Below are 21,268 nucleotides of genomic sequence, written 5' to 3' on the forward strand. Positions count from 1 at the left end.
AAGTTTCACTATTTTGTTTAAACTTATCTCTATAAATAAAATAACCTAACTTAGTCCAACGAAATAGAAAAAAAAAACATTTTAAAAATTGGATTGCATTAATCGGCAATAACTATTTTTCAGTAAAGAGAGTTGAAATCACATCTGTCAAAATAATATTTAAGAATCAATGATTTTTGTGATACAAAATTGAATTAGATTGTAAGTTTAAACAAAATAGTCAAGTTTTACAGATTCATTGTAACATGTTTTCACAATAACGTAGGTAATATTAACCGGTAGGTGTTATGATTACTTAAAACTATAAAACATCGTATTTGATCATTGAAAAAAAAATAAACCTGTATCTTTTGTCGTTTTCTACACTACCACTGATTCGATTAATCAATTACCAAATTATTATATTAATAATCGTCCAGCCCAGTAAAAAACAGTGTCAACAAAAAGGCAGTGTCAACAAAAGGGCAGTGTCAACAACGCCGGCCGCTACAGGCGCTACTGGCGGCAAATTGAATTACTTAGTATTTGGTGGCGGTGTTTTGCGCTTTCTAATTTGTGGTTATATTAAAATTGATTAAAAAATATGTGAAAATGTCCCAAAAACTAGGTTCCGTGGGTGCAGTTTTCGGATATAATAATTACAAACAACAAAAACACTCCAAGTCATTTTTCAGGAAGCCAAAAATGTTGACGAAATATAAATCGGTGAAATATAATTTGAGTTCGTTAAATTCCAACAAATTAAATGTTCTTGCTTACGTAACAGTTGATTACACCATGAAAAAAACACAGTTATTTTTATACAAAAATCATAAGGGTAATTCAGCAAACTGTGTTAGTTCCTGGTAAAGTTTTAAATCACTATAAATGTTGGTGTTATTTTGGAATATATTAAAAAAATTCATCATTTAGTAAAAATATTGATATATATATATATTTTTTAATTTTAACCGTCTAAGTGTTTTATTACCTTTCTAAGCCATCAAAAATAAAGTTTATATCCGTTTAATATTTTATTATGTATGCGCCAAAAAGCTGTAAGGTCGTATGTAGGTTACCAAAATTTTTTGATTTCTATAATTAAGTTATAATAAATAATATGTTTCACCTAAAAGCCTTTATGTGTTTTGTGTGATAGAAAACCAAGGAGCACAAGTAGCTAGGAGGCGCTAGTGTAGCATGCTGCCATCATAATATATGATAAATGTTAGAAGTTGTAGATATTATTCATATTGTAGGATATTTAATTAAAATACTAACGAATCACACTAACAAAAAAAAAGAAAAAAAATAGTTACATTGTTTTTCGAAGGAAGCAAATACTCTGGGGTCTGACTTTATATAAATGAAAAAAAAACTTTGTAATATACCACTTTTATTGAATCAATAAATGATAGCCAACCAGGTTTCGCTTATCTCAAGCTTCATCAGGGCTTGCATAGTGTGTTTTTTTAAATTTAATAATTTTATTGTGTTAAATAAAAAAATATATACACCACAAATTAATTAACTAAAAAATTCACAAAAAGGGTTAATTGTTTTGAATTTATTAACGAAAATATACGTTTATGAATGAGTCGATAAATGCAAAGCACATACCAACAAATACCTTAAATGAAGTGAGAAAATCTTTTTTTTTTTAAATTTAAAAGTCAAATTTTGTTCGTGCGTATAATTTAACATAATTAAACAATGGATGTCTGGCTCGTTTACATGGGCTGTACGTTCAACGATCCACAATGGATTCAACTAATTTGTTCCTACATAATATTTGGAGACGTTTTTGTGGCAAATTCAATGAACCCACAATATATCTCAGTACAATTATGTTTGAAAAGTTTACTGAGGCTCGTTTCTACACGGAGACATCTACAAAGAGTGCAAGGCTGATGTATGAGTAATTAGTAATATCAAGAAAAGGACGCTTAGATGGTTTGGGCATGTAGAGCAAATGAGTGAAGAAAGTAGTGTAAAGAGAATATATGATGCAAATGTGAATGGTAGCAGAAATCGGGGACACCCGAGGAAGACATGGCACGACCAAGTGACTCAGAAACTTGAGTCGGGTTATGTCAAGAGTCAGAATAATAGAAGAGTATGTATGAATGTGAATGAGGCCAGAAGTGTGTGTTAAGTCCGAGTTGTTTGGCGGTCCGTCCTCTCTGCTTACCCCTGCGGGGAAACGGCGTGATGGTTAGTTCATTCGACATCTCAAAAACAAAACTTCCTAAAAATGATGTTGGAAGAGTTGAACTAAAATATTAAAAATACAAATAACTCTTTTTTTTTAAATTTATGTTCTTCTAACCGGTTATGGTCTTATTATGGAATTATTTATTTTATTAAATATTAAACCCTTGAGGTGATTTTACACAAAAACGGCGCTATACAAATCATCCAAACAATATTATTTATTACTCTACATTACTGCAATTTTACATACACAATCTACATGTTTCGCTAACAGTTAACATTTTTTTTTATAAAAGTAGAACTACTTTAAACCGACACGAATAACATCCCAGAGCTGTATATTGAATGGTGATTTCGCTCATCATTTATAAGAAAATGATCACACTTTCGGGGTAAATACGGAATTAAAAATACTGCCCACAGGTTGTCAGGTATCACAAATTAATCATTTTTAAATTTTAGAAACTAGAAAAAAGTTAATTTGTATACAGATATACTTAGTAAGCAGAATTTTTTTATGGATCGTCTTTTAAATATTTTCCCATTTAACTGGTCTTTCCCTTCTAATGCCATTGTGATTCCTAATTCTAATAAACTTTCCCCCTCTCACCCCCCAACCATGAGTGATCAGCAAACTCAGTCACTATTGCAACATATAGAGCTCTCTTATGATCTTTAACTTTTATATTAAAGCTTCTAAAAGTTCTATGTAAAAGGAAATGCAATCATAATAATTGGGTTTTACATACTCCTGAATCTTTTAACTAAAATAGCGCTTCCTTTATTGTGAACCATATATTTCTTCAATTTGTTATTCGTATAAAACGCCGGTTGAATAGTACCGAAAATATTTTACTTATAATTTTACACATATTTATTTTTGTTTTTTGTTGATACATGAGAAGCATTTTTTATAAGCTATTATTTGGTAATGTGAGCCTCATTGGGTGGTTACCCGTGCTGAGGTCACTGTTTATTTCTATTTTCAGACATCGGGTAAATATACAGTTTGTAGATATGATGTTTATACTTTTAAAGTATTTAATTTAAATGGATCTTGTGAATAAATATACTGACTTTTACCACAGATTTTCGAAATATTATGAGTATAGGTATCAACTTTTATTCATAGATCTCCAAAAAGCTTTTGACACAATAGACCATAAAATATTACTGTATAAACTAAAAAAAAAATCATATGGCTGGAACGACAATGAACCCGTTGACGACATATATAACAGAGCGAGAACAACAAGTACAGATTGGCAAACATAAGAGTAAACTATTGCTATTAAACTATGGCGTCCCCCAAGATAGCGTACTGGGACTGTTTCTAATTATTATCGATATAAATGATATGACTAACCTTAAAATTAAAGAAAAATTGAAAAATTGTCAAAAAATTGGCGGTTTTGAAAATAACATTAAAAAGTTTGGTATAAGTTGATGCCTCAGAAATCCTTCCTGAACAGGAAAAAAATATAAAATCTTAAAGCAAGCTGGTGATCATTAAGCGGAGTTTGAATATTTATGCATTTCTGTAAAAATAAACAATTTTGAGTGAAGCTTTTAAAAGCTAATTTCTGTTAACCCTTTCCCCTCTATACTAACTTTATATTCGGGATATGTAAAATAGGATTAAATTTATTAAAATGGCAATCGTTCAATCTGTATTATAATACGGTATTATTAGCTGTGGAGGAACAAATGATTGCATCTAGAACTTGAACCCTGAACCATCGCCTTTCCGGGGCGGTCCTCTACCAACTGAGCTAATGAGACTCTATTCCCTTCTGTCATATTTAACTTATACTTCGAGCAAGAGCTACCACCATTATCTTTATTTTTGCACTAAACAATAAATATTTTTTTTATTTTTTATTTTTTTTTTAATTATTGTACGACAGACAGGTAAGTCCAATTATGGTACAATTTTATTAAAACTAACAATACATGTACATATATTTTTTAAAACATGGTATAGTGATATTAAACACATCTATATCCGCTGGTAGGGCATTTAGTAAGGTCATACCTCTTGTCATGCTATGTCGGGCAATGACATCTGTCCGACCCTGCGGTATACAGAATAGGTCGTGGCTACGATTTCGACAGTATTTATCAGGAACGAATAATCCACAGCATGACAGGAGATATGGGCAATCGATAAGGTTTTTTAGTAACTTTAATTCAAATACCATGAGTCCGGCATTACGCCTAGTCTCCAGGCTTTGGTAATTTGTCTCCTTTAGCAGTTCCACGTGATGCATGAATTTCGGATATATTCCGTATGATCGCATGTAAACATACCTTAGGAATTTTTTTTGAATTTGTTCAATCATATTTATGTATTTAAGTTGATAAGGTATCCAGACAGTACTGGCGTACTCCAGCTTGCTTCTGACCACTCCGTTGAACATGGAGGTCATTGGAGGTCATATTCACCTTAGACATGCAAAAAAAGTCAATAAATGTCGCATATTAAGAATAAAGCTAGGATATATTTATCCAAGACAAGATTTGAATCCTGCGATCATACATAAAAATAGCAGGCAATAAAAATGTGTAATGAGAAAATGAATATAATTTTGGTAGTTCTTATTCAAAGTTAGACAATTAAATATGACTGAAGGGAGTAGGGTCTGATTAGCTCCATTGGTTAAGCATCGCCCGGCAAAGAGAAGGTCCTGGGTTCAAGTTTCAGATGAGACCGTGTATATTTTGCGCTCGGCGTAACGACGTATAATACGCATGGGGAGGCCGTGCAAGAGAATTTATATGTGGCGCAATGTATACGCTTAACGCGACGTCAAAATACGCTCCGTGAGTTTTGGCCCTATATGTTAATACAAATCACACAAATATTACTTGTCTCTTAAAAAAACCTTGCTGGAATCATTGTGGATTTTATATAACTCGATTTTTTGGAAGAGTGGATGATAAACGAATCGGGAAAATTTATTTCAGGTCACCGGAGACGAGAAACCATTTTAAATCTTCTGCACCTATGCTCGATGGCAGCAAATTTTATGTAGTAACTACTCAAAAATCTTTAACACCAATAAAACAACGTTTATTCACAGGAGAAATTAAAGTTATTTTTATATGCATAACAACTGCATACGAATGGAGCCAAGCCATAGTTGAAAACAAAAACACACTTTATCTATATCGCTTTCACAAAGTTTTAGAGATATTGAATGAGTTCATAAAATCATCACCGTTGCTTTTGAACATGAATTGGGAGCAATATAAGGGCACATATAATTTATTTGGAATTTTATCACGACAGCTATAAAGTCAGTTCGTAATAAAACCGAAAATTAATATCCAGACAATGTCTGTCGTTTTGTAAGCTGAGTTCATAAAACTTCCTGTAGGTACGTCACAGTGTTGTAGTTTAATAAATTTTTATTGTTGCAACTGGGAATTTAATTTAATTTAAACACCGGAATTTTTCACTCTCCGGATCACTGCCCTAGTCAGACCGCTCTATATCGAATTGTGTTTTTACAATACAAGGCATTTGAACATGTAAAGCCCAATGAATAAGAGGAAAGTATCCAAATTAATTTTTTTTAATAATTTCCTTAACGTGTACCATAATATCTTTTATATTTATACAAAAAAAATTAAAAATAAGTAAATTTTCCATTGTTCAAAATGTTAAATCTCCGAAATTTTTTCAGCGATTGCTTTGAAATTTTGAACACAACGTTGCATTCGAATCAGCGGTGGTTTGTGACTTTTGAGTGTGATAGAGTAAGAAAGTTTGAAAAATTCGACATTATTGATATTATTTAGTCAATAACGTTTTTTCAATTTTTTCGAAAATCCGATTTTTCGTATGAAGGTTTTCAGGAAATTTCAGTTTTTTTTCAGATTTAAAATTTCAAATTTCAAAAAAAATTTAAATAAAAAAAAAATCGTTTTCGGCTACAACAACATCAATAATTATTTTTTTTACAATATAAGAATTCTAGTACACTTAAAAGTGACGCGCTACTGATTTAAATACGTGTGTGTTTTTATTTACCTATCTAAATACAAAATCACGTGTCACTGTGTTCGAACGCGCTAATTTCCGAAATCGCCAAACTGATTTCAATGAAATTTTGTGAATGTGCATGGATGGTCCTAGTTTGAAATATAGGAAAGTTTTGGACCCGATAGGTGGCGATGTTGTCGAGATTTTAAGAATTATTTTTCAGATTTCTCATCCATAAATACATACAGCCACAATTTTTACTACCCTGTATATAAGGCGGTCTGTGGCAGTAAAATGACTGCTGACGTTGTACGACGACATTTTTTTCGAATATCTAATAATCCAAAACCAGTTTGGGCCAAACGAAATTAATAATGTTTAATTTATTTAACGCTCTCAAAAGTCACGAGCCGCCACTGGTCATATGTGGTGTTCTTCGTTATACTGTAGTACTTACCCTAAGTGCACTGCAAAACACGTCATTACAAATTATTACTAGTTATTACAAAAGTATGCAGAGGTATAATAATGTGGGCATGTTTTTAATGTAATGTTTGTTTGTTGCATTTTTAAGTCTGTGCATTCAAAGTAGAGATATTTTTTCGTAAGAGTGCAGAACTGTATTCAGGAATAGTGGGTTCGCTTTAAATATTAAGGGTGGTAAATAGATTTGTATTCTTTATGGGGTAACTTTTAAAATAAGCAGCAATGAAAAGTAATTAGATATTTTCTTATCTAGCTGAATTCAAAACGTATGATTTACCTTTCATTACAAAATCTTACGTTTTTTAACAAATTGAACATGAAACTTTTTTTTAAGTATTTTCAAATGTTATTAATATTACTTCAAAAGAATACCACCAGAAACATCCTTTAAAGTGAGAAAGTTTTTAGGAGTAAAAGTTATTACAAGGTAAATTGTTATTTTCAAATTTCATCTCGAAATTTAAAAGTCAGGAAAACAATTTTCTGTTTATAAATGAAATTTAGTAAATATGAAAGCAAGGTTTAAGATGAAGAATAGAAATGAATGCAAAACCTGATCTACGAAATATTCCGAGTCTTTAAATATAAAAAGAGCTTAAAATCTTAAAAAAATTTCAGTGCATTAAGGTAAAGGGTTTATTAAAATTGGGGATATTACATATTTAAAACATAATGATTTCTCACTGCCTTATGGATACAGTTAAAGTGCAATACTAAGAATGTTTATTACTTAACTTAACTAAAAATAGTATATACGTAAATTGGAAGCCAAAATTATTGATAGTTCATTTATTTCTATGTGACATGAATAGGGGGTTTACTGTTAATATACTCTATGAAAGATAATTATTATCATTACAGAAAAACGCAACTTTATTTTGCATTTTTATAAGAAAGAAATATTCTTTGACTAAGGAAAACTTCAAAAGATTAATTATACAATTTTTCAGTACACATATATGGTATTAATGGCTGGGGAGGGATATGATCATATTTTAATCCAACTAAAATAATTTTCTAAGATTGATACTTAAAATCTGTTAAGTAATATTCAACGTACCTAAAATAAACAAAATTGCTAAACAATTTTCAATAATTATACAATTTTTATACAAAAGTTGTATAACTTACGACATTAGAATACATAATTTCCTAACACTCAAATAAAATCATAAATACATAAATCAAGTACGACTATGGTAGCTGAAAAAATCATAAATTCATAAATTTAAAAAAAAAACTTTATTTATCGAGATTTCAGAAAAATATTAAAATCCCAAAATTGAACAGCCTAATTTAAATAAGCCTATTCAAAAATCCTATCTATTTTGGAATAACTTATTGAACAACCTTACTTTAAATGTAAAAATTATCTAAAGTATTCATGAATTTTAGTTATAATATAAAAATTACCTCAAACCACCATAAGAGTTCGGTATTTTTTTTTAATAATCTTTTTCTTTTACCATAATTTTTGCATTTCCTTTTTATTACATAATTTTATTATTTAAGTTTAAATTCCCTCACCAAAGATACTTATGGTGAGAAACATTTATAATGAAGTTACTTCTTACTATTTAAATACACTGAGAATGTGTTATAATTATTGTTCAAAAATACGTAATCACTTAGCAGACATTACAAGGAAACATATCATAGGTACACAACATGAAGTGTCTTATTCCTGTATATTGTTTCATCTCTGTAAATCATGTACTGTTTGTTTCTACAATATAAAATAAAATATATACGCTGTTGTTTTCTACTTACATTTTTGTTCATCAATCAATCAACACTTGAAAAACAGATTTATCGGATTAACGGATAATAATTTAAAAACTTTTTTAAATCAAGTAATTATTGAAATTTTACAAAACACTACCGATGTCTTAAATAACTACTGGAAGACTGGCAAAAAATAACTGTCTCAATTGGAAATATTCGCTTTTTTTGTAATTACTATTTATGTAAATTTAATCAATTTAAATGGCTGACCCTTCGATGGAATTAACGGGTTCAATTGGAAATGCGTACACATCTCCTTAAATCAAAATAGTTTGGCTTATATTCTTGACAGACATAACACCTTTGATTACGTTTCATATTTTAAATCAAAGTACATATTACTAACATAGTTGTTGATACCAGGAAAAGGTCCAACATAAAAAAATCAAAATTCCGCGTAAAAACATATTTCATCCCATTAACATGATAAACAGTTATTATAACAATGGTTCTATTACTTCCTCATTGGCTTTAATAATAAAATGTATTTATTGTACGTGTACATAAGACACAACATATGTAAATTACTGGTGTGAAGGACAATGAAGGTTAACTTCTCAATTTACCAACAAACTATTAACTTAAATAAGTTGTCCAATTATTCCAGAAGCCATTGAACAAAATAATGAAATAAATTCAAAAAGATGACAACCTCCGTGGTCGAGGGGTAAGGCTCTCGACTAGCAAGCTGGAGGTCGCAGGTTCAAATCACGGCTAGCGCAATATTTAATTTAATTTATTTGTTTTTTTTTTATTATTATTTTTTTTAATATATTCAATAATATTGTATTTAATAATATAATAATAATAATTATATAATAATAATATAATAATATTGTATTACAATATTATTGAATATATAAAAAATAAAAAAATTAAATGGAGTTCTACAAATTAAACTTAATAACAATAAATAATTTATTTGTGTTATTTCACAATTTATTCATGAAAAATAACATGATGTAGTATATTTGCTACACGTTCCAGAGTGGAAGATACTCTCAGTATCGCACTGGTGTAAGACCACGATTCAGAATCGAAAAGTTACTTGAAATCGCTTTGGCCATGTTTTGTGGCCAGATCTGAATAGCCATGTACTTCCCCACCTTACTCTTCCTCATTTCCTTCCCCTCTCCACGACCTTCAGTCTCACAACATTGTGTTAAGTTGTGAGGGGATGCCATATTCTCGCTCACTCCAGACGGTTGGGAGCAGTTAGGACTCTTGTGTGGTTTCACATAAAAAGGATTATATTATTTCATAATTATTTTATTTTATTTGAGACAAGCTGATGTGTGCCTAGCATTGCTCAGGGTTATGTGTGTTTTTAGTAAAGTTTTGAGGTTTTAAATTCTATTGTACCTAAAAAATAATATTATTCAAAGGAATGGAAAAAGTTTGCTTCTCATAAATTTTGATTTTACTTGACCATGCCATATCGTCTTTGGGCTTACCCGACTTCTCCGAAAAATTTCTTCCAGAAGGTTTATAAATATAATACATGCATGTTATATTTATAGAAAGCATTGAAAAGTCAAAAAATATAAACGTGCGCTTACATTGCTAACGCTGGCTAAACCTTATGAAATATTTGGAAATAATGTACTAAGGAAATATATTTTTTGAAAAGGCCTACAGAAAAGTCAGAAATGGTATATGTCTATCTCCTAAGTGTAACCCCTAGCAACGTCGGGTATAGGTCAGCTAGTTTTTGTGGTTCCATGCACGGTGACTATTAAACACACGGTGACTATTAAACACACGGTGACTATTAAACACACGGTGACTATTAAATACACGGTGACTATTAAATACACGGTGACTATTAAACACACGGTGACTATTAAATACACGGTGACTATTAAACACACGGTGACTATTAAACACACGGTGACTATTAAACACACTGCGACTATTAAACACACGGTGACTATTAAACACACGATGACTATTAAACACACGGTGACCATAAAACACACGGTGACCATTAAATACACGGTGACTATTAAACACACGGTGACTATTAAACACACGGTGAATATTAAACACACGGTGACTATAAAACACACGGTGACTATTAAACACACGGTGACTATTAAACACACGGTGACAATTAAACACACGGCGACTATTAAAAATACGGTGACTATTAAACACACGGTGACTATTAAACACACGGTGACCATTAAACACACGGTGACTATTAAACACACGGTGACTATCAAACACACGGTGACTATTAAACACACGGTGACTATTAAACACACGGTGACCATTTAACACACGGTGACTATAAAACACACGGTGACTATTAAACACACGGTGACTATTAAACACACGGTGACTATTAAACACACGGTGACTATTAAACACACGATGACTATTAAACACACGGCGACTATTAAACACACGGTGACTATTAAACACACGGTGACTATTAAACACACGGTGACTATTAAACACACGGTGACTATTAAATACACGGTGACTATTAAATACACGGTGACTATTAAACACACGGTGTCCATAAAACACACGGTGACCATTAAACACACGGTGACTATTAAACACACGGTGACTATTAAACACACGATGACTATTAAACACACGGTGACTATTAAACACATGGCGACTATTAAACACACGGTGAGTATTAAACACACGGTGACTATTAAACACACGGTGACTATTAAACACACGGTGACTATAAAACACACGGTGACTATTAAACACACGGTGTTTATTAAACACACGGTGACTATTAAACACACGGTGACTATTAAACACACGGTGACTATTAAACACACGGTGACTATTAAACACACGGCGACTATTAAACACACGGTGACTATTAAACACACGGTGACTATTAAACACACGGCGACTATTAAACACACGGTGACTATTAAACACACGGTGACTATTAAACACACGGTGACCATAAAACACACGGTGACCATTAAACACACGGTGACTATTAAACACACGGTGACTATTAAACACACGATGACTATTAAACACACGGTGACTATTAAACACATGGCGACTATTAAACACACGGTGACTATTAAACACACGGTGACTATTAAACACACGGTGACTATTAAACACACGGTGACTATTAAATACACGGTGACTATTAAACACACGGTGACTATTAAATACACGGTGACTATTAAACACACGGTGACTATTAAGCACACAGTGACTATTAAACACACGGTGACTATTAAACACATGGTGACTATTAAACAAACGGTGACTATTAAACACACGGTGACTATTAAACACACGGTGACTATTAAAAAGACGGTGACTATTAAACACACGGTGACTATTAAACACACGGTGACTATTAAACACACGGTGACTATTAAACACACGGTGACTATCAAACACACGGTGACTATTAAACACACGGTGACTATTAAACACACGGCGACTATTAAACACACGGTGACTATTAAACACACGGTGGCTATTAAACACATGGTGACTATTAAACACACGGTGACTATTAAACACACGGTGACTATTAAACACACGGTGACTATTAAACACACGGTGACTATTAAACACACGGTGACTATTAAACACACGGTGACCATTAAACACACGGTGACTATAAAACACACGGTGACTATTAAACACACGGTGACTTTTAAACACACGGTGACTATTAAACACACGGTGACTATTAAATACACTTTTAAAAAGTGATATAAAGTCATTAAAATGGATGAAATTTTTTTTTAACCTAACCTAACCTAACCTTCTTAACCCAGTAAATAAAGTTTTTTTCATCACTTTCCATGACTTTACATAACTTTTTAAATATGTGATGAATTTTCATTTTGATGATTTATCCGGTCACCAGTTTTTGAATATACATTTATATTATTTAAACGAAATCAACGATTACAATATGGTTGGTTTATACATGTGCAATTAACTTAACTGAGAAACAAATTATACATCAGAATTATATATAGTACACTATATATTTAACAATTAAATAATTCAAAATTAAAAATTATGTATTAAACACTTATATAACAGATATATATTACCTATTAAAATAACGTTTTTAATAAGTTTTTTTTGCACCTGTTTTATTAGGTTAACTTATTATTAATAATAATAGTTGAATAGTGAGTTTATCACCATTTTTATGAAAAATTACCTTGAAAGGTCTCGCATAACTATTATCTTCACTATAATAAAAAAAGACAAGGAAGGTTTCCTCTAGACCAGTGGTTCTTAACCTGGGTTCGATCGAACCCCAGGGGTTTGGTGAGTCAGTCTCGGGGGTTCGGTGGAGGCCAAGACCCCCGACTTATATGATTCGTGGTGACACGTCCCCTTTGTCCATTTTTTATTTTTATTTTCATTTTGTACACCTATATATAAATATATACCATGTTTTGAATTTGTAAAAATCAAATTTTATTTTTCAAATTAGGAGGGGCTCGGTTAATGCGCACATGTAACTGGTGGGGTTCGGTACCTCCAAAAAGGTCGAGAACCACTGCTCTAGACAAACTGGAAAATGGTTTTTACTTTGGTCCAGGGTAGGTATGTACGGAAATGCTTTACTAGTAAAAACCCATTCTGGACCCCCCAGATATCTTCACCGAATTTAAAAAACCTAATTTTCTTCCAATTCTTCTTTAATTCAAGCATTCCTTTGTTAAAAAAACGATTGGCTTTAATTCGTCGTAAAACTCAACAAAAAAGTTTCCCTTCTGGGAATTGGTAAAATTTGTTCTGTTCAATTATCCACCAAATTTATATTTGAACACTGATTTGATAAGCCCAATTTGATTTGGATGCGGATCTGTGCCCTTATTTACCACAGGGCCTTAAATCAGTACAAAACATCCCTATTCGAATGGTGAACAAAAGCAGATGGCACCCTTCAGACAAAGGTTCCCAGAAATACTGTCACATTTTCAATTGTATCTTTAGAAATCCTACGAGGCATACCAAAAGATACAAGATATAGCTCTTTACGTTCTGCGGTTCTATATTTAAAAATAAATACAGGGTGACCAGTAACTATTTGAAATAAACAAACACGTTATTATTTAATTATATGTGAAAATTGCAAATAAATTCGCATGAATGATGTGTCCATTTTTAACCATTACGGAGGGTAAAGAACATAACGTATTTTTCATTGGTTTATTGTTACACAAATGATGTGATGTTAGAGGCAGGATTTTTTAAGCAAATAATTAGAGCGAGTTGGTATGTCTCTTTTAGAAATTCTAATGTCTCTTTACGAATGCCGCAATACTTTGTTCAGTGCTACACCTGGCATTGTATGTTCAAATAATAAATAATACTTATTCGAACCACTGCACACCACTTTTGCATTGGGTATCCATTGTGTCAATAACGACCTCGGTGGCGTAGTGGTGGGTTGTTAAGATCCATTGCTATGCTAGACCGGTCGGTGGCCGAGTTGACATCGCGCTTGGGTCTCACTCAGGCGTAGTGTGTTCAATTCCTCGGCTGGCTAAGTCCTCCATCACAACACAAGCAACATTTTCAGCTTACTGTGGTGGTAGTAGAAGATTTTCAAATTTTCTCAGGTTATTGGTAAACCGGAAATGTTTGTCTTTAAAAAAAAAATTGCAGCGGATCTAGAGGTCGCGGTTTCCATCACTGGCATGCGCAAATATATATATATTTTTTACACATTTTCTTTCTCACTAGTACATTTAGAATAATTTTCCCCACGTCTCAGAGAGATAAATAACATCATTCAGAACCGAAACGTCGTAAAATGTAAATAGCTATTGCCATGTTAAGTGGGAAGATTTTAAAAGCTCAGTATCTCCCGATCAACGATTTTCTCCATTTTCATAATATTCTTCATACGAATGAGATTTTTTACGTTATTCACATTTGAAAAAAAAAAAAAAAAATATACATATTTAAGTATCTAATTTTCAAAAGTGTGCTTACATCAGCTGATACCATTGTACAAAGAATTTAACACTACAAGTGCCAGCCATACAAGAGCTGGGCCAATTGATCGTTTTACACGATCCGGGTCGTTCACTACCCACTGTTTCTTTGAGTGGGTTTTACGGGTGCGCCGCCAGCTACAATTACAATTTTTCCAATATTTTAATTTTATTTCACATTCTTTTTCAATTTGATTTCATCATTTTTATTCTTAGGATACATGATATTTTATAAAAGTTACATTTAATTTTTTTTCTCAGTGTTTACACGTAAGTGAGAACATTTTAATAACATTAAAGATGTACAAAAGATTTAAAAATTTAAAGGAAAGGAAATAGCAGAAGATAAATGAAATTAAGAAAATAAGACGGTCTTCAAAATATATCTTCTATGGTCGCTCACCCCGTCACACTGGCAGCCAACACTCGTGTCTCAAGACCCGGATGCTGACAACCCTCTTGCTCACGTCGCTCGTCTAGCCACACCGGCACCCAGCACAAGAGTGGCACCCAGCAGCAGGTGCTAAAAATAACCCGCTTGATCTTTGGTGGCTTGTGAGCGGGTCAATGAGCGGATCTCAATGAGTGGGTCATTTCCGATTGAACCAGGACGATTTCACGCAGATTTGAATGAAAAAAATATTCTCTCTAGCCCAATTTTTTTTTAATTCTTGTCATTGTGATACCAATAAAATAATATTTCAGAAAATTATAAATTTACTAGAAAACCCTTTCAACTGAATTTTCTGTTCCGAAGAGCTATGAAACGTGTTTCAATTTGGATTGAAAAACTAAATTTATATAATGATCTTCGACAGGAATTGGTTGCTTTTGAAAGTAAAAGGCGGCAAATTATACAAATTATAGGTATAGTTTTGACCTAAATTGGGTCGATCTTGTTTAATGAAGCCTTAATTCCACCGTCCACATTCTTCTAACGTACGGTCTAAGTATTTTAGGTTTATTGAATCGAGCAGCGTTGTTTATGTGTATTATATTACTTCGATAACTTAAAATCTTACAATAAATCGAAGATTTTTATTCACTGATTTGACGGAAATTACGAATGTTTTAAATCAGCCTTTGAAACTTTAGACTTACTTTCGTCATCGTTAGAATATTATTTTATAGCGATTAGAAATCAAAGAATTTTAACCTTTCATCATACGTGCATGGTCTATGAATTCGCACTTTGGCTCGTTTGCTTGTGCTTGGTAACATAGCCCATACTTCCAGAATATTCCAGAATTCCTCGGCGGCATGCCTGCATGTTCGCTAGTATGATTCACGCAGACATAAGTAAAAGAGCCTGCAGATATTGCACGAGGTTGTTGTGCAGATTGACGGACTCAGAGGTATAGAGGTATAGACTTATAGAAAATAAAACTTGCAGAAAATTTTTCTGGACATAAAAGTAAATTAATCTTTTCCGAGCTTTATATAGAGTCGTTTTATTTTACTATTGGCGAAAGCTTAGTTGAATTTTTAATATCATCACAAAAAAATATTTAATAAATCCTAAAACATAATTTTGTTGAGATTAAACGAAAACGCTGTGGCCAGTTCCACGCGCGTGTAACAATGTTCCAAACGAGGGCGCGTGTGATGAAAGGTTAAACTACAATACCCAGACTTTCAGTCGGCCCTTCGTTAACTCTCCGTCGGGCGCATCTGATCTGACAGGCACAGTACCTTACTGTCTTTAGGAGGCGCATTGGTCCCCCTACTCAGTTTCTCACATGACAACTTGGAAAGTAGTATGTGACGTTTATGTTCTGTTATGTTCATTGCACCCGATTTCATCATATCTTTTAAGATTAATGAACATTAGATGTTTGATTTTGATTAAACACGGTTCTAGTAACATTCAAGTGCCTGACAATACATGTTTTTATCCAAATTTAATGTTTTGAAAAAATAACAATTATGCCCGTTTCAAAATTTGATTACTTGTTTCACATTATTTAACCATTAAACATTCATCAAATTTCAGTTTTTCTCTTAGGACGAGTTGTTTCGGAAAATTCGAACAATTCTTCAAATTTCAAAGATAATTTTTAAGTTCCGTAAAACATTTTTCAAGTTCTGTCAAGCAACTAGCCTTTAATTAATATATAGTAACAGAACTTGAATAAGACTTTCACAGAACCTGAAAATGAACGTTAATATTTTATGAATTTTCCAATCCTCCGAAACAACCCGTCTTAGTATACATTCCTTTTAAGGTCAGTGATTAAATTTGGTGAGCTGAAATTAATGTAGGTGGTTAAGAACGGCCAATTTTAAATCAGTGCCTGGCAGGTACATTGCGCCCAAACTCAGAGGCCCAGAGAGGCGCCCGACGGAGGGTTAGCTAAAACTAGACGTCGAAACTGCCATTGCAAAGAATAGCAAGGTTAACAAAGCCAGACCTTCAATTCAAGTATCAATTTCCACGGTGTTAAGGCGAGACATTTCTAAAAACCCCTCGGAAGGTAATCTCTGAAATCTACTCGTTACTCCGTCAAAAATACTTTCTGGAGCATGAAAGCGATAAAAATATTTCATTTTATTCTGGAAAGTTTTGCGTCTCTGGCGCTCCTGATTGGTTTTGTTCTAGGCTGAATCAATTTGATTTTAGTATATTTGCGAGACAAAGGCGAAACTTTCATTTTATCTTTCGTTTTTAGGAGGATTGTGTGTAACGGATTGCGTATTTTCTACGACGAGACGTGATATGATATCATGGGAAATATATGAAATAATCAGATAAAAATATAAAAATCTATGAAAGCGATAAGAAATACCGCTAGTTTTTTTGTGAATAATAAAAAAGAGAAATAAATATAAAATTAAAATAATAATACTTCTTATCTATAATCTGTCCATTTGAAAACTTGTTAGATATTTTTAATGGAAACATTTGGTAGTTTACGAGCGTGCTAAATAATGTATGACTATCTTGAACTTTTGTCCCAAATTGCTAAACTCGATATCGAATCTGTAATCCGAACGAGATTCTTTATAGAAATACGTGAGGCGATTAAGAAGAATCACTTATACTTTATAAAGCTTTTTTTCTGCAGTGTCTTTAATACAATTTTTTGTATCTATTACCAACGAAATGGTTTTACTACTTAAAACTTTTAAGAAGGAATTAGAAGTTTATAAAATTTTATTACGAAAACTTCGGTGTTGCTACTTGCATAAATATAAATATTTTTCAACTTTAAAAGAAGCAGGATGGACTGCGGCTCAAAATATATCGCTCATTTGCTGAAATAACGTACGTATGATGACGTACCTGAAATTTCAAAAGTTGACGAGCGACAGCGGTAACTGTCAGTATAGCTTTAATAATATGTATATATATATATATATATCACATATAAACTGTCAGTATAGCTTTAATAATATATTTAAATTTTTATATATAAAAACTGTCAGTATAGCTTTAATAATATATGCATATATATAAACTGTCAGTATAGCTTTAATAATATATGTATATATATAAACTGTCAGTATAGCTATAATAATATATGTATATGTATAAACTTTAACGCAAATCAAATCTAATGATGTTGTTATTTAAGTTCTGCAAGTATTCGAGTTTTTTTTATTGTTCTGTTTCGGCTTTCTAGGCCATTTTCAAACTGTGGTTGTGCCAGGTTGAGACGACTTATTTATATGATTCCATTTCAACTTCAATTTAATTACAATTAATGCTTGCAGAACTTAATAATAACATTATTAAATATGATTTACATTATTTTTTTATCTAAAATTGAATAGAGTTCAACGGAATAAAGTAAAAAAAAACAATTAATTATTACAATAACTAAAAACATTCAAAATTGGTATTTTGAATAGTGTTATTATTGTAGCGTACGAGCGATATGGAGATTGTAGACGATTTTTTTCTTAAAATCAACCCAAAACGGGTGCCATCAGTCAAAGTGTCGAGATTTTAACTTTTGAATACTGATAAAAACTAAGATTTAAAGTAAATTTTATTATAATATATTGAATTATATTATATAACATCCACTCTCCTGATAAAGATAAGATACCCAGCCAAAATGTACCGAACATATATAAATTTCGAAAGTGCTTTACAAAATAGTTTAATATTGTGGGATGATAATAATTAATACGTGATCACAAGTAACGTTATGAAATTAATGTGTTTTTCCTCACAATAATGTTGCTCGTTTACAACACACGTTTCTTTTGATTACAATCATAACATATCGCTTAATCTTCCTCCATAGTTTATTACCCTTAAATTACACTTGTTACTTCATTTCTATCAACACATTAGTCTGACCCCTACCAATATCAACCCTTTTTATTTCCTCACTATTCGTTTTTCCAGCCTAAGCTGGGTTTTTCAAACCCATTCCACTGATTCAATTTCCTATAACAAAATTTGGACGAGATTGTAGTACGTAGAAAAGTTGACGATCAGACGACTGGCGAAAACCTTCATTGTACAAAAGGTGTTACTTTTCTATGTTATTTTTGTCTTAGTTTACTAAACTTTTTTTTACCCATATTAAGATGTAAGTAGCTTTACCGTCTTGCTGAAGAAATCAAGCAATCTTTATCTGAATTCTTTTTTCTTATTAAACAATCATTTTGACGGGCGCCGTGGTTGAGGGGTAAGGTGTTCACATTCCACATTTGTTTATATGAAAAATTATACTGTGCTTTCTTGTAATGCTTTCTACATACATACTCTCAGTATCGCACTGGTAAATAACCACCATTCATATATGAAACGTTGCTTGGAATGGCTTTAGTAATAAATTAGTATAAGCAATAATTAGTCGCCTGTAATATCAATACAAATCGAAAATATCTCCCGAGTAAAAAAAAATAAATATTCCCGCTGACGGGAATTGAACCCGCGCCTTCTGATGTCCAGTCAGACGCTCTGAACCACTGAGCCACGTCGGATTATTTCCAACCCGACAGATAAATCAATATGTACTAGTACTTCAATCAACAAGTACTAGTTATTATATTTTTCCACCTGTTAACAACTAACTTTATTTTTGTAGGAAAGGCTTTGTTAGTGCTAAATTTCCCACTAGATGGCCTCAAGACATAATATATCTACATTTGTTGGTGAAAAATTTTGACTTGTCAAATATTACTATTTTTTAATGGTAAACTAATGTTTATAAGACAAGGTTTTTATGCATAGCACGAAGGATGATAAACTATTATAAGCAATAATTAGTCGCTTGTAATTAGTGGCTTTAGTAATCATCTTCTCCTCCATACTCCACAGTATGAAAAAAGAATTCGGTCCGTTTTTTTATTATTTTTTTTATCTGAATCTATTATGTAAGAAACGGAAGGGTGCGTGACGTCATCTGTGCGCTGTTCGTTCTGTGGTTAGTGCATTTTTCATACTTACATTTTTGAATCATTCTCGTCAAAACATCGCCAGACAAAGCCCTTATACTGAAGTTTACACAGTATCATTGATGTGCCTACGTAGCTCACGCCGAGGCAGTAAGGCGGGCTCTCGCCAGCACGCTGCTATTTTTATTGCCTTTACATAAATTTGAAATAAGTTCCTACATACTTATTTTTACAAAAAGATTGAATTAGCATGTAGGTGATTTTACTTGCAGTTGCGCCAGTTGTTTGAGTTGCATTATATGATATATGATGGAATAACTTCAATTTTACCGCTTTGAATTTAATAAAACCTTCGAAAATATCAGGAGATACTAAGATGTAATTTAAAACAATCGATTAAACGAAAAAAACAATATAAAACTGTATACCGACCTCTCCCTCTTATTATCAAAGTACGTATGTAACAGAAAGAGATGTTTAATTATTACGTTGTGATAACTTAATAAGGAGCACACTTGACATCAGATTTCGTTAGAACAATAATGGAGTATGTACACAGTAAAGCTTTATTAATTCTGAGAGTAAAAATATAAAAATATATAAGTATACCCAGAATCGGTGTTTTTATGACCTACATGAAGCATGAGCATTAACGTAAATGTGTTCTTTATTGGTCATGCCATTGTATCACTACCTTTAGTTAGCAGAGAGCAGTTGGGACTATAGTTCGGTATTTACATTTATAATAGATAAAAAATACAACTGATAAAAAATACAACTGATAAAAAAATGTGTATTAGATGCTTAAAAAGAGCTATGAACCAGCTGTTTCTTTGACGTCTACCTGAACCAACCTTTGTACCCTGGAAATTTTGTGATTTTTTTTTCTGGGGTCGCTGAAAAAAAACCTTGATTTTGGGTTCACGCTCCTAAAAGATAACGGATCGTTGATTTACAGTGTCTTTATTTAGCATCTTCTTACACAACATACTTCAGTGGTGCGACACTACTCTCCAAATTGGGAACCACATATCTCTTATTTCCCCTCCTAGTAGCGACCTTTCAGGTAGTAACTTTATAAAGACTTGGCCCTGGGAGCATTATCTGAAACCACCAAAATAACATTTTATTACAACCCAATCATCCCACGCCCCTATTTACGGAACATCGAAACCACTCAAAAAAGGTCACAAATTTTATAGTCTGCACCTGTAAATAACAAAGTTTATCATTTTACTTGTACGCCCTTCGTAGGTGGGTGAAATGATATTATATTTAGGGTCAGAAAAGCGTGCCGGCGGCATGCGACCTAGTAGAGAATTCAATAATAGTTACAGGTGTATTCCTTGTTGTGCACCACAATACCGATTTTGCTTTGTAAAAATGTGCCTATTACGTACTAAAATAATATTTTTGTTCATTTCCACCTTTCAATATTTTGCTCCCAACATACTATGAACGTTTTTAATTATTTTTTTCTAACCAA

Source organism: Hesperophylax consimilis, chromosome 9 (assembly GCF_061612785.1).
Source record: "Hesperophylax consimilis isolate HC1 chromosome 9, BYU_Hcon_1.0, whole genome shotgun sequence".
Lineage (NCBI taxonomy): Eukaryota > Metazoa > Arthropoda > Insecta > Trichoptera > Limnephilidae > Hesperophylax > Hesperophylax consimilis.